The sequence below is a fragment of the Gossypium arboreum genome, chromosome 12 (assembly GCF_025698485.1).
Source record: "Gossypium arboreum isolate Shixiya-1 chromosome 12, ASM2569848v2, whole genome shotgun sequence".
NCBI lineage: Eukaryota > Viridiplantae > Streptophyta > Magnoliopsida > Malvales > Malvaceae > Gossypium > Gossypium arboreum.
This window is the reverse complement of record NC_069081.1, coordinates 82,651,035-82,667,509: the sequence shown is the minus strand read 5'-3', so window position 1 is coordinate 82,667,509 and position 16,475 is coordinate 82,651,035. Positions and strand designations below refer to the sequence as shown.

General features: G+C 35.1%; 1 long non-coding RNA gene across 1 annotated transcript; it reads right to left on the bottom strand.

The window, feature by feature from the left end:
* Window positions 1-9,821: 9,821 nt before the first annotated feature.
* On the bottom strand, window positions 9,822-12,998 carry LOC128285244 (uncharacterized). The gene is made up of 2 exons (XR_008275706.1): window positions 12,868-12,998; window positions 9,822-10,073 (listed from the first exon to the last, which is right to left on the bottom strand). It is a non-coding gene; the product is annotated as an uncharacterized LOC128285244 (long non-coding RNA).
* Between the last annotated feature and the right edge of the window lie 3,477 nt (window positions 12,999-16,475).

The following is a 16,475-nucleotide window of genomic DNA, read 5'->3' as shown; positions in this document are numbered from 1 at the left end:
ACCAACATCAATCAATGCAATGTAAGGTACCTGATGAATAAAAATGTACCCGTAATAACATCTGAGGTGTCTTTATCCTCTCAGGGACGTGCAGCATAAACCAGTGCTGGCTGCCTCGCCTCAGTATGACCCTCACCTCTACCTGGTGCTCCACCACCACGGCCCATACCATTTCCACCTCTGGCCTCACCACGACTTCTCAATGGCTGTTAAAAATGCCTCTGTGACTGAACAATATCCCTACTAGTAGCTTGCATCTAATCGGGCCTCCGTAGACAATCCCTAATACGGTGCTCCATAGATCTGCACTTGGAACATGCCTCCATCTATACCCAGCACTCGCCCTGATGTCGTTTCCCACAAGCTATACAAGGCTGCGACCCAAAAGTAGCAACAGGGGCCGTAACCCTAGCTAGCCCATCATCCTTGGCCTTTTTTTAGGCCCAATAGCAGAACCTGAAGGCTCCCAAACCCTCTTGTTTCTCCCTTTATCCTTATCACGATTCTGGTGCTCAGCGCGCTTCACATTCTCAATGATCTTTGCCTTTTCTACTAACACTGCAAAATCTCGCTCCCTCCGTGGAGCTATCAAAACTCACAAATTATCCTCGAGGTTGTCCTCGAAACGAACACATCGCTCATATTTTTTGGCCACCATGGCTTGCGCATAGCGGCTCATTCGGAAAAATTCTGCCTCATTCAACCACAGACCTGTCCCCCTGGGTTAGATTCAAAAATTCCCTTCTGCGAGCCTCCACATAGCTAGAACCCACATATTTCCCTTGAAATGCATTCTTGAAAAACTCCCAAGTCAATCGGTCAGGTTGAGTACCCTCTCTCACTATAAGCCACCACTGATAGGCTTCATCCCACAACAACGATACTGCACCTTTTAGTTTCTACTTTAGGGTGCGGTCGAGGTCATCCATGATCCTCTCTATGGCCTCAATCCAATATTCAGCCACATTAAGGGCAACTTCAGCGATACCCAAAAGATCTCAGCCCTATTAGACCTAAGTCGTTCTGTTACCGATCCACGGCCCACAATACCAATATTGGGCCCAGTGACCCTTTCCAAAATTAGTAGCATTGCTTGGGATAGTGCGTCATCCCCAGCTGCCCGATTGTGTGACCCAGTCTCAGTCATAGGTGAAGTTGGTGCTTCCCTCGCTTCAATGTTAGGCATATGGCTCGATGTCGAAGACCCAGCCTGAGCACCTCCATGGCCTCCGCCGTGGCCCCTAGCACCCCTTCCACGAGTACCTCTAGTGCTCATAGTCGATTCACGTATTATCTGTATTAATAGTTTTGTAGCAGCCCAAATCTGTCTGGGCCTTAAAACCAAAAACAAAAAAAAAATGAATGTTTATTTATTACAGTCCATTTACAATACCACAGCCCACTAACCCGTAGACCCAAATACTTAGAACCCAATTAAACTAAACTACCCACTAACCCGTTTAGACCCAACCCACAAACAAGTACGGCCCAAATGGCCCAATTTGTTAACAAAGGATGGAAGACCTAGGGTTTTTGGAACCCTAGGCGCCGCAAACAGAAGGTTCCAGAAGTTGAGCGCCGCAACCATCCCAAGCGTCACACCTCTTCGCCTCACCTCGCAACTCTGGCCCAGAATCGCGCCGCAGTCAACGCGCAAATTAGCGCCAACATCATCATCATCAGCGCCCGATCATCATTGATCATCGCCGGATTCTCGCTTACCTGCAAAGAATGAAAGAAACAGCAGCAAACAAACAAAACAAATATGGAAAGAAATAAAAGATTTCTTCCCAAAATATGTAATAGAAACAGTGGCTATAAAAGCCTCCTTTGTAACCTGTAAACACACAGAGATTTTAACAAGGACTATAAAAGCCAAATACATACAGTTTTTTTTAGGTGAATCATCAATCTTTTATTATTTTCATTTTTTTTAGTATTCGAAGCATATATATACATATATAAATAGTTGGTAAACAGTTTTAAAAACAAGGAAGGAGTCTTACCTTCAGTATAAGCGAAAAAACGAAGCTTTTCAGCTTCCGGCTGTCGTAGATGGCAAAGTCGACGGTGACGCGTGGGTGCGTGCGGAGGTTGGAGACCGGGGCCGGAGGGCTCCCATTTCTCCTTATTTAGAGGATTTTTAAAGTTTTTTTTAAAACCCAGATTTCAAAATGAATTTTAAGTTAAAATTTGGCTTATATAGCCCCAACGAAACGGTGCCGTTTTGGTTTAACTCAATAAGCACAAAACGACGTCGTATCAATGCTAAGGATCTGCGTGTTGACTCGTGACCCGGGGAGGATCCGCGTGTTTTTAGAAAATGGGCTAATTGCCCAATTAGTCCTTCTGCATTTTTAATCTTTAAAATTTCATTTTATTTTTATTTTTAATTTGGCCCTAATCTTTTATAGTTGTTTCCATTTAGTCCCAGTGGTCATTAAACTCCATTCTGAGGAACGATGTCGTTTCCTGGGATAAGGGCTAATTGCCCAGTGAGTCCCTCTAGTTTAATGCGCTTTTCAAATAGGCCCAATTTTTTATTTATTTTCTAATTAATCCTAAATTCTTTAATTAAATTCAATTTTAATCCTTCTTTATATATTTAATTTATTTTAAATACCTTATATATTATTTATTTTATAAATATTAGTTATATAAAATAATGTATATTATTTTTATTATCCATTACATTATTTTATTATTATATATTTTACTTATAAATTATATTTTTTATATATATATATTTTATTTTCTGTAAATTATGTATTATTATTCATTAATTATGTAATTTTTTAAAAAAAATATTATTATTAAATAATAGTATATATTATCCTTATTTATATGGTAGCATTTTTATTTCATTATATTTTATTCATATTTTATTACATATCATATTTTATTATATATTATTCCTTATAGTATTTTTTCTTTTTATTATATATTATATTATATATTTTTTATTACTTATCATATGGTTTATATTATTATATATTTTGTTTACAAATTATATTATACACTATAAATTTTACCATATATTATACCTTACATTACTTTTATTTCATCATAAAATATATACTACTTTATCACTTGTTAATTATATAGGTTTTTATTTTATTATTAAATAAATATGTGTAATATTAATATTTAGTACATTATTTTGTTAATATATTAAGTTATTATACCCTATAATATGGTTTATATATAATCATTTTTAAAAAAAGTTTTCCTTTATTATTTTCATATTGTTCTAAAATTTATGAATATCTTTTTTATTTTATTTGATTTATATTTCATATGTTTATAATTTGCTTATTTACTTTTTGTTTTCTTTTTTATTTTGTTATTGTTTAGTAGGTTAAATTTTCATATAATATTTGTTATTGTTTTTACATATTTGCATGAAATTAATTATTTATGTTGATTTAAGTTACATTTGCATAAAACATTATGTATATTGCAATTTATATTTGTCGTATTCATTATGTACTACGTTGTATTTTGCATGTAATGACAATGCATGTATATTTTATATTATCTATGATCATATATGTGCAAAGTGATAACATATTGTGTAATTTATGTCCTTATTTGTCATCTTTATTATATTTGCATGGAATGTTAAAATAGGTATCATGTGGGTTAATTTATTTAATATTAATCCTTTATAATATGTTAAATGCATCATCACTACAAAGAATGTTTTTTTTTATATATATATTTCATTTGATTTTTTTTTAAAAAAAAAGGAGAAGGCAATGTTTTTGGTAGTTAGGAATTCGAGAAGTTGTGCCCTAACATGTTGGGTTGCAATTTCCCGTTTGTCTAAATGCCTAAAATACCCTTCTAAACGATTTTATAAATTACGAGGTGACTTCAGTTACAAGAGTTTTAGAATATTGTGTCCTATCATGCTGGATGTGATATTCATATTCTTTTGGAACGAAGAAATCTCGGTTTTCAACTCAAACTATTTTAATTTCAAAAAGGATCATATTTTTAAATACTTTCAAAATTCTAGCATTAAAGACGGAAAGTTATTCAATTTGGTACTAATTTTTTTTGGGCGTTTCGAGGGTGCCAACCCTTCTTCGTACATAACCGACTCCCGAACCCATTTTCTTGATTTCGTAGACCAAAGCAAATGATTTCAAACAAAAAGTGGTTTGAAGGTGGTTCAATCACACTTAAACTAATTGGTGGCGACTCCTTTTTTTTTTCATTTTTCAAAAAGTCGAACCTAATTTTTCCAAACTCGTTTTAAAAGGGTTTCGACAAGTTTTATGCATTAGTTTTATAGTTCCAGTGTTTATTAACAGATGTCTTATGAAAAGAAAAGCATCTATGATTCAGAGTTGTTTGTTTTCGCAGATCGCAGTCTTACTATAGTTTTAGGTTTCCCTAATAAGGGTTTCAGTACAGTGTACCATCTATGGTAATCTCATTTTAGTTAAATTAAGTAGTAGATTTAGAGCAGAATCGGCGCCGGAGACTCGGTAGACCATACATTCAGAAACTATTACTTTAAAATATTATTCGACCATTTAAAACAATTCTTTTTAGGAAAAACCCAAATCGACAGTCGAGTTTTTATAACCTGGCTCTCATACAACTAAATGTAACACACCAAACCTAGCCTAGAAGTTATGGCTAAATTAGGCGATGTCACATTGGAGGGCTTTTCGAAAACTTACTCTTGTTGAAAAACAAAAAACCCGTTTGGAAATTTAAAGCCTCTTTGTTAGATCCCAATTCATTCTAGTTATTTGTTATTCATTTTTAATTGTCATTATTTTTTAAACTCTGTTTCTTGGGGGAGCAGTTCAAAAGCATTACAAAAACGTAGTGTTTTTAAAACAGTTATCGTTTTAGAAAACCGTGTTCTACGTTTTCAATAGATATAAACCATAGTAACAAAAACCTGAATTTAAACAAGAAAATTAAAGAGGCCTTATGAAATAACCCAAAACAAAATCTCATAGCAAATAAAAGAAAACAGAAGTAGTAGTATGGCCATCTCCGAGTCCCTCGCAGCACTGACCTGCCTAAGGATTACCTGCACAGTTAAGCAGAAAAGGTGAGTATGAAACTCAGTGTGTAATATCTAACGAATAACAGTTACACAATCGGTGTTGAATAGTCTGGGCTTAAGCCCATGTCAGTAGCAATATTAGTGACGGCCTTAGCCCAATCCAGTATAGTATCAGTCTGCATAAAAAGATCCTACCAACCATCCTCTACACTCCACTCCATCCAGCCCTACACTCCATGTGGGGAATAATCGACCTACCCATCCCTACACTCCAGAATAAAGTACCGGTTTCGACACTGCGCAGCAAAGCTGCCAATAGTAGGCTTATAGCCTTTCAGTACACTTCCTCCAATATCATATATCCCACCCCATGCAATGCAACATAATAAAATGATCATATGATAAGAATGGCATGCTCAAATGGTCATACATCACATAGGGGCATATCAGTCATTTACCTTATAGAGATATAATAGTCAATTCATAAATTAGGGTCTAGGTATACTTACTGGCCCAACCGTAGGTTCATAGTCGACTTGTGCGACTCGTGCAACCCTACCAGTTAAATAGCAGAAATGGGCCCAAGCCCATACTAGGGCCTATGTAGGTCCACACGCTCGTGTGGCCCAATAAGCCCAAATAATGGCCTTGGCTATGTAAACTACACAGCCGGCCCAACGATCTCCACACATTAGTGCGGTTTGCCCGTGCGGGACCCACGAGGTCGTGGGGCCTACACGGCCCATTTTGGCCTACCGTGGCCCAAGCTCAGCCTAAGCCCACGATTTTGTTCATGGTAGCCTCCTTGATCGAATGCCCACATTTCGAGCATTCGACTCACAACACGTGCGTGCGTACGCTCATACAGTGTCAACAGTCGAACATTTTCAACTTTTGCCGATCTATTGTTAAAGACAGTGCGATTACACACCTATTGAGAGAAGAACGCCAATCTCCACGCACACCAACCTAGATTCAAATATGATCCACTACCATTCCATAACTCAATAGGGTTATACCCCTCTTATTAACACTTAAATTCTCAATCGCACAATTAGCTTACCTTGATTAAGCGAGTAGGGTTTGATCCTCCCTTAAGCCAATGATCACCCACTCCTTATCAAAGATCTGCATAAAAACCTAACTTTGTTGAATACCACTCTAAACGTAAACTACTTGAACTAGTGAACCACTTACTGAAATATGTCATTATGAGTGAAGGGTAGCAACAATCGCCCCACCAAAGTACAAGATGGTGCAGTCTCCCCAACAACAAATGATCAGGTATAGTGAATATTAGAGAGGAAAACTATTAACTGGGAATAAGGGAACCAAGCAATGGAACTAACACCCACCATTGAAGGTTCAGCTAACCCCATAAAGTGCAAAGATGGAAAGCTAAAAGAAAAGAAATAAGAACAAAAGAGAAGTCGAGAGCACCTACTTCAAAGTCGAAACAAAAGAGAGATATGAAGGGAGAGGATGAGATATTCGGCTAAGAACAAGGTAAAAGGAAAGAAATATTGAGAGGACGAAAGGAGAATAGAGTCTATCACACTAGGCTAAACCAAAAGAGCTTCGAAGATAGGGACACAACGGTATTCGGCCAAGAAGAGGGTACACAGTTTGGGGAAAAGTAATAGAGAAGAAAAAGAATCTGTGGACCAAAGGGTTGGAGAAAGAGGTATATTTCCAAGTAAAAGAAAAAGAATCGATAGATTCCTAAGATAACACCACTCGACTTTAGGTACCAAAAGAAAAGAACCCCAACTTGAGAAAACCCGAAAGAAAGATGGAGAGGGAGGAAGCCAAAAGAGAAAACAATGCCAAAAAGCTAGAGAATAGCAACACTACCGAAAAATCTATGCTCCCTACCCAAATTGGGCTCACAATCCCTACTACACTCCAGTTCCTTCTTTTTCTCCTAAAAATCCTCAACTGATAACCTACCTATCCACATCCCCACACAACCGAAAATCCCCCTCAAACATCCCAAATATTTGGCCACACTCCTCACACTTCTTAACCGCTCAGTGTTTCAGTCAAACACCAACACCCACATTGTACAAGTAACAAAAATAAAAATCCCTTGCTTGCTTAAGTACTCGAACCTTAGTCTCCTAGCAACCATTAACACGCCACCACCCCCTTGACCAGTAAGCTATTTATGTCACGCAAACTTCACTTTAAATTAAAAGCCTACTAGCTTCAACATGGGTTTATTAACTTAGAAACGAAAACTTTGCTCAAGCCCAATCTTGAACTTATGACTTCCCAGACTCTCTCAAAGCACCAAACCACTAAGGCAACCATACATCTATGTCACTTCCACACAATACAAGAAAAACAAAATTTTACACAAGGTTTTCGGGATTTGGGATGTTACAACTTGCTTCTAAAACCCAAGTTTTGCAATTTATTCAATTTGGTCCTTAATTTCCAATTGGATACCTTACACATAGAATTTCTTCATGAAACTTTAACACATGCTTATTTTCATATCCTAGACCTCATAATGATCATAAAATAATTATTTTAACATCGGATTTGGGGTCCCAAAACCACTATTCTGACTAGGCCCTAAATCGAGATGTTACACAATCAACACTAAATCAAAAATAAGATAGAAAAAATAGAAAATGCAACTAAAAGGAAGAAAGAGGAAACTTGAACCATGTTAGTTACGGTGGGTTTGTTGTATGATTCAACAAAGTTCTAGGTTTTCTAAGCCAAAATAGTTGTAACACTCCTTACCTGTGTCCGACGCCAGGACAGGATTCGAGGCATTACCGGACTGAATCACAATCACACATGCATAATCGGGCCATAAAATTTCATTCAATTTAAAACATTTCATTCAAATGCATATCGTCCCTTATATGGGCTTATGAGGCCCAAAACATACATAGGAAGTGGTTCGGGACTAAATCGGAAAACTTTGGAAACTTAGAAACTTTTCCCATAAATCAAGACCACACGCTCGTGTGGATAGGGGCATGCCCGTGCGAGTAGGCCGTGTGGTCACACATGCCCGTGTCCCTAACTCGTGTAACTCTCTGTCTATTTATGTATGAAAAAATGATGTCACGCGGCCAATACACACGCCCGTGTGTTTAGGCAATGTGGCGATTTAAATTCATGAAATTAAATACAGACTTCACACGGCTGGGGTACATGCCTATGACCCATGGTCATGTCCTTTGCACGGCCAAGACACACGGTCGTGTCTCAGCACGTGTGGTCAATTTCAAGACTATTTTCCAAGCCATTTTCCACCCTCTTATTCCCACAAGCATACACACTTCATATGACACCAATTTAAGCATGTTCTTACTACTGAACATCCACAACTAAGACATTAACATGTCAACCACATACCATCATTTTCATACATACAACATCAAACTTAGTCACTCAGTAACATAACCACTTGGACACATTCAACCATCACTCATTAAGCAAATATAAACCACCTCATAAGACATTGACATACACATGAATAATAATAAGATCAACATAAGCCATCCTTCATGGCTATATATACAAATTGGAGTATTAAATCATCATAAGCCAATAAATATGGCTAAATAATATAACACATAAACAAAGTGACTTAGTCTCTATACATACCCTAAGCTTAAGAGGTTTGTATTCACTTTTACCACATGATGATAATTTGATAGTGTGATAGTATCTTCGGTGAACTCCAACCTGAGCTAGCTTAGTGACCCTATAAGACATATGAAAAAGAGGGGGTAGGCTATATAGCTTAGTAAGTCCATCTGAAAATAATGAGCAATTTATTAACATGCTTTTACTAATTCTCACAATATGATCTCAAGGTAATACAAGCATAGTTGCACTTTTTACTTGTGTTCATGTCAAGCTATTTTCTCGAGTCAGAGTCACCAAATTATTTATAACTGGAGCTATGAAACTCAAAATTAAGATCCACTAATTTTTTCAGAAACTAGACTTGCATATAATCTTACCATAAAATTTTCAGAATTTTTGGTTTAGCCAATAACTACAGTTTATTCTTCAAAGTTACCCCTGTTTCGCTGTCTGACAGTTTCGACCCCTCTTCACTAAAAATTAATTATCTCCTCATACGGGATTTGGAAGATGTTACCGTTTGGTTATCTTAAAAATAGAATCATTAAGGATTCTAAGAATATAAATTATAACCCATAACTATTTTTTTTACAATTTTTAATGATTTTCCAAATTTAAGACAGGATAGCCCGAAATCACTCTGACCTTGTCTCACAACAATTCAATTATCTCATAATATGAATTCCTTTTTCTTACACCATTTCTTCTATGTGAACTAGGCTCAATAAGCTTTAATTTCATATTTTATTTACCCTTTAATTTTATTTTCACAATTTTTTGGTGGATTTTCAAAGTCGACTGCTGTTGCTGTCCATGACTGTTTTAGCACAGATTAATTTTGTACATTCACATTTCCAAGCATATAGCTTAACATCATTTAAATGTCCAAAAAATCTTATCGATCCATACATTCATAACCATTTTTAATAGGCATTTACACCGATCCTTTCCTCTTTTTATTATTCATTGAACCACAAAATTAAAGGAATAAACACAGTATCTCAATTCGATTTGGCTTAAAAGTTTCACACATGATTAGCAATTAAATTTACCATATATTTATACCTCATGAACATAGACCCATTGTAACACCCCTATCCCGTAGCCATCGTTGGAATAGGACGAGGCGTTACCAGAAATTAGGAATCGGATCAGAACAGTAAAATTTTGAGCCTTTTTCTTAAATAAAAGATCATTTATATATATAACTAATAGATACAAACAAAGATCGAATTTAAAACTTATAAAAGTAAACTTCTATAAGATGCCATATTCGCATGGCTTATATACAATAGTCAAAATATCATTCTACTTATAGTCTAACCTATACATGCCATAAACTAAGTCCAAAACACATGATAACCACAATAGTAGATAGTGTGACGAAGTGCTGACGATCCCCGTGCTAATAGTAAGAGTCAACGATCTACAAAAATAAAAAGAGAAACATAACATTCAAAGTAAGCTTTCATAAGCTTAGTAAGTCTTAAGCAATTTAAACAGTTGAACTTAAAAACAAACCAAATGTTCGAAATCACATAACACTTTCTGAGTACAATACATTTGACCGATTATGCACAAACACATATCATTTTACTCCGTTTATACTCTAACTCATATAAACATAGTATTTACAAGCCTCCGGATTAACTTTAATTCTTTCAAATTTCACTAGTGTATCATTTCTTACCCACACTTACTTTCAACATTCATAGTTAAATGGCAAATCGAAAACTATCTTGTAACTTTGCATAATAACTGAATGCACACATATACAAATATACATATGAATTTACCACATCTTTTCATATGCTTCTCATTACACATTCTTTATTCTCGTCAGATCAATCTCACATAAATAGTATATATTCTCGTCAGATTAATCTCACATAAATAATATATATATCACATACCCGAATCACTTAATGTGTAATACGAGTTCAATTTATCATCTTAGCATAGGATCTCGTAGTCATATGCTTTATCGAATTCACTAGCATTTGGCCTGCGAGGTATAAAACCCGAACATAACACCAGCACAAAGCCTACGGGACTTTAAACCCGGATACAATCTCAGCACAATTTATTTTATATACTTTTTTACCAACTTTGGCCGCATCAAATATCTAATAATACCCACATTTGATAATTGGTCATTCGGCCACATTATATACACATAAACATATGTACATTTCACACTTGCCCATTCGGCCACACCACATACACAAGATAATGCTTTTATCATTACTTGCTAATACATCATATACTTTGCTTTCATTTAAATAACCACTCAGCCATATTACATTTCTAAGTAACCATTCGGCCTCACTATACAAATAAGATAGCACACATTTTCATAAAGGCCCTTCAGATAACTTGCACACACTTAATATTAGCCATTTCGGCCTCACCACATATACATATCTTGTACATCAATTTCATCATATCAAAACCACTTATATATCATTTCCTAACATGACAATTCAAAATTCACATATGGTTCTAATCAATATCTTATAAGCAACTCAAACAGTTTTATCAATGTTTACAACATATTCTCAAGTTTACGACAAGCTGTCTTCCTGCACAACAGTCACTAAATTATTTATATCTGGAGCTACGAAACTCCGAATTAAGTTCCATAAATTTTCCCTGAAATTAGACTCATTTATCTTTCTTCCATAAAATTTTCAAAATTTTTGGTCGAGCCATATAGTACAGTTTATTAGTTAAAGTATTTCATGTTTCAGGGTATGACTACTCTGACCCCTGTACACTACGAACCGAATTTCTCCCTGTACAGAATTCCAATGACCATGCCGTTTTTTCCCGTAAAAATAGACTCAATAAGGAATCCATGCATGTAAGTTATGACTCTTAATAATTTTTGTAAAATTTATGGTGAATTTATAAAATCAGAACAGGGGATCTCGAATTCATTCAGACCCTGTTTTACAAGAATTCAAATATCACACAATATAGAATTCTTTTTCTTCCCCTGTTTCTTTCATGTGAAAATAGACTCATTAAGATTTAATCCCATATTTTGTTCTGCCTCTAACTCATTTTTCACTATTTTTAGTGTATTTTCAAAGTTACACTACTGCAGTAACTCAAATCTGTCAAGGCTAAGTTACTCATTCATGATCATTGTTCACAAAATTAATACAACATCATTTCAACCATCATGGTAAGAACACATATTATTTATCATAGATCATCACATATCAAGGCATTCTCATAGGCTTAGTATACATACTTGCACAACTCGTAACATAACTCAAGTGCATACTCACCAATGACTTACCTCATTGGGACCATCATCAACTCTTTCCTTGGATTACCCGTTGAACACTTGGAATACTAATTGGATACTCGGAAAAGCCTTTGCACATAAGTGCCTCAATTGTAGCTAAAGCTACCTCATATCTCATGAAATTTCAATGCTCACTCTCGAGCTAGTCATCTAGACTCATAATTCCTAGTGACATGTCACTCGTATCCTATTCTATTCCAAATGTTCAAACGAGATTTTTCCTCGTCTATTAAGGCTTTGTCTTATCATATTTCTATTAATCACATACACATTAATATTTGTACAATTCATGTAATGATAACATTTAAATACATGTATAACATGGTATTGTTTACATACGAACTTACCTCAATACCACAAAGGTAAAAAAAAAAGACGTAATTATCCCTTAATCGATTTCTTTCCGTTCTAGGTCCAAATCCGATTTTCATCATCTAAAACATCACATTCAACTTATTAAAACAATGTACTGATCAAATTAGTCCATTGACACACTTGGGCTATTTTTATAATTTTGCCCTATATTTTACCAAAATTACCAAATTACCCCTAGGCTCGTAAAATAATTTTTATCACATTTCTTTACTCCTTGAGTCTAGATGAACCATTTTCATAACTATAGCAACTCATAATTTCAACTATTTCACACATTTACAACTCATTTTACAACTTAGCAATCTAGCCCTTTTTAAGGTGTTTTCATGCAATTTCTTTCACAAAAGTTGTTTATTAGACAACTAGAACTCATAATCTTCCATAAAAACACAACAAACAACACATTTACTCTCATGGCAAAACCCTAGACTCTTCATCATTTTGCACAATAGTCCCCTCTTATGAAAGCTCATGATTTAGGGGTTACAAAAATGTAAAAATCTTCAAGAAAGACATTAAAATCACTTACTTGCTAAGCCTCAAAGTTGCTGAAAATATGAAGCTTTCAAAACCCATTTCTTGGCTGGAAAAATCGGTGGAGAGAAGATGAAAAAGGGATGATATCATCCTATTTTTATTTTATTACCTATTTGGTCAAAAGTCACCTAATATCCCATAAATTTTGGCTTTTTTAAAATTTTTGTCTCCCCTTGGCCGGCCACAACTTAAAAAGGGTCCAATTGCCCTTTAAAGGCCTCCAATTTTAGTTCTCTAGTCTATTAACACCTTTAGGCACTAAAATACAACTTTTACCTTTTACGCGATTTAGTCTTTTTGAAATTGGACTAGAAGTCGCTAAAATTAACTTACCAAAATTTACATGCACTTATAAAATTATATTATAACACATAAAATAATACTAAAATAATTTTCTCTGGCCTCGAATAGTGGTCCCGAAACCATTTGTTCGACTAGGCCCAAAATCGGTCATTACATTTCTTCCCCCTTTAGGGATTTTCGTCCCGAAAATCTTAGTAGCGACTAGGTTAGTCCTCTTATTGAATTATGTCCATATAAACATTAGCTCATCAATAACAATTGTAATTCATTACTGCTTTCACATCGATCTACAAAATCACTTTCTTATCTTAAAATAAATACATAAATATTTCTACAAGTATACACATACATCTCATTTTCTTGATTTCATAAGCAATAATCACTTAATTGAATTTATACTTGCATTTCAAACACATATAAATCACATATTAACATGTATAATACATAACATCAACTCACATATTCATAACCCACATTTTCATTCATGTATAAGCTGTAACCTGGCCGAAAGTACACATATTCTCAAACATCCCAATGAATATCTTTTATAACTTTATCACATCTCAATATTCAACTTAACTCATTTCCAAAAGAAAAGTCAACTTCCACGTACCTGAACATTTAGTTCATTTAGCACATTCAATCATAGTTAACGTTACCCGTATACAGTCGATTAGGCATAAAGCTTAATATAATACACTGGCATGAGATTTATTCTAGCGCATAACTCGTATATCCAAAATTATCAGCATTCATCAAAATTCTTACAAACTTTGAATGTCGAAACTTAATCAAAATAATTTCTTGAACAAGATTAACAAAATAGTATCCATTCAGCAATAGCACATATATCTTCATATACCGAGAATCTCATAGACTAAATCCATAACACATTTTCAACTAAGCACTTAAGTGTACATATAACGTAAATCCATTCCTTAACAACATATCCACCAATTTTTTTTACGTATCCACTTATAACAAAATTACAGCCTAAACAATAATTAATCATCAATTTATATCTATTAATGTAACACCCCGTACCCGAGCCCGTTGCCGGAGTCGAACACGAGGTGCTAACAGACATAATACATTTATTTCCACAGTCCATTTAAAAAAATTTCCAGACAAATGGGTTACTGCATCACTGTCGCCTTAAAAATCATATCTTGAGTTTCAAAACTCGAAAACCAGTTTCGTAAATTTTTCCTGAAACTAGACTCATATATCAATCTAAAAATTTTTTTCTAGAATTTTTGGTCCAGCCAATTAGTACAGTTTATTAGTTAAAGTCTCTCCTGTTTCATGGTTTGACTACTCTGACCTTCACACATTACGACTTGGATATCTCCCTGTACAGGGCTTCAATACTGATTCCAATTTTTCTATAGAAACTAGACTCGAATAGGAATCTAGACATATATGGCATGACTTCTAATTATCTCTGGTTAATTTATAATGAATTTCCAAAGTCGGAACAGGGAATCCAGAAACCGTTCTGGCCCTGTTTCACGAAAACTTAAATATCTCTTAACATACGACTCATATGATTGTTTCGTTTCTTCCATATGAAAATAGATTCATCAAGGTTCGATTACATAATTTATTCACTATTTAATTTCATTCCTACTATTTTTAGTGATTTTTCAAATCCACACCACTGCTGCTGTCAGCATCTGTTTTTTAAGGTAAACTTTTCCTATTTCATGGTTTTCCATGAATCAACTAGAGGTTGTCATACATAGCACCAAAATGATCATGATTAACCATTCCAATGGCTAATCGTTACCAAATATTTCCATACCTCTCAACGAACAACATACAAAACGATTATAATGTTATGATCAAAGTATATTTAAGCCATTTTCGCATGGCTATCCAAATTTATACAAAACCCAAGGGTACATGACCAACAACAAAAAGGGTAGTCCTATACATGCCATTTCAAAGTTCAACCAAAAGTGTACCAAAAGGGCTTTGATAGTGTGGGCGACTTGACTTCAATAATCCCGAGTCCGATGGTGACGAACCAAAATCTATAAAACAGAGGTTCAAAGAAGCGGAGTAAGCATTTAATGCTTAGTAAGTTTTGAGCCATAAAATTAGACACAACTAAAATGTAGCATTCATATGGCTAAACGGATAATTTCATATGCACAAATTCTCAATATCATACTTACTTCACATTACCAACCCTTATATTCACACAAAAAAGATCAACTTAGCCAAAGGCGGAAGTTCATTAATCGATCGAGCGAATACTACTTAAAAGGAATCAATTAATCCAATGCATGTACAAAACATACCTCATTGTTGGGATTTTACGGCGTATTAATTGAAATTATTACAGCAAGATCGCTCATCCCCAACCCAAGTATCTTGAGTTTAGCGGATATAACCACTCGCACAAGGCCTTGGTCTTAGCCGGATATGGTCACTAGCATAAATGCCTTCGGGACTTAGCCGGATATAGTCGCTAGCACAAATGCCTTGGGTTTTGGCCCGGATATAGTAACTCGCACAAATGCCTTGGATCTTAGTCCGGATATAGTCACTTAGCACAAAAGCCTTGGGACTTAGCCGGATATCATTCAATAACCATGCACATATATCAATAAATCATGACACATCCATATTTCATTTTCATTACCAAAGCTCAAACACAAGACACTTATCACACTTACAAATTTCGGCTTAATAGCCACATACAAAGAGCATGATTTTGATTTGCTTGTGACATAATCTAATCGAATCATAATCTATGTTCCATTACTCGAAAACTTACCTCGGAGGTGGTCGAACAATTTTGGCGGCTATTCGATCACTTTTTCCTTTCCCTTATCCAACTGTGGTCCTCTAAGCTCTTGAGCTAATTCAAACAAATTTAACTTATTAAAGTCTCATTATGCTTGCTTATGGCCGAATATGACAAGGAGTTTGATAGGTCATATGGCCACCTTTAGCTCAAATACAAAATGGTCATAGGCATTTTTAATCACATTGAGCAATTTAGTACAATTAATCAAACATTTCCTCATGTGCACCTTTATGACCAAATACACACATCATTAACCTAATATCAATTAACTAAGCACTTAACAAATTCTCCTTGAGCCGATTGTCTAAGTCAAGATAGGATCATCATTATGCTTACCTATAGCCGAATGTACAACATCAATCTATGCATTCATTCGTGTGGCCGAACATGCATGTCTATGTTGAGGCCGATTGCATACTTAATACATTCTACAAGTATGGTCACTTGTATTGACCAAATACCATTGTGTTTCAAGTTCA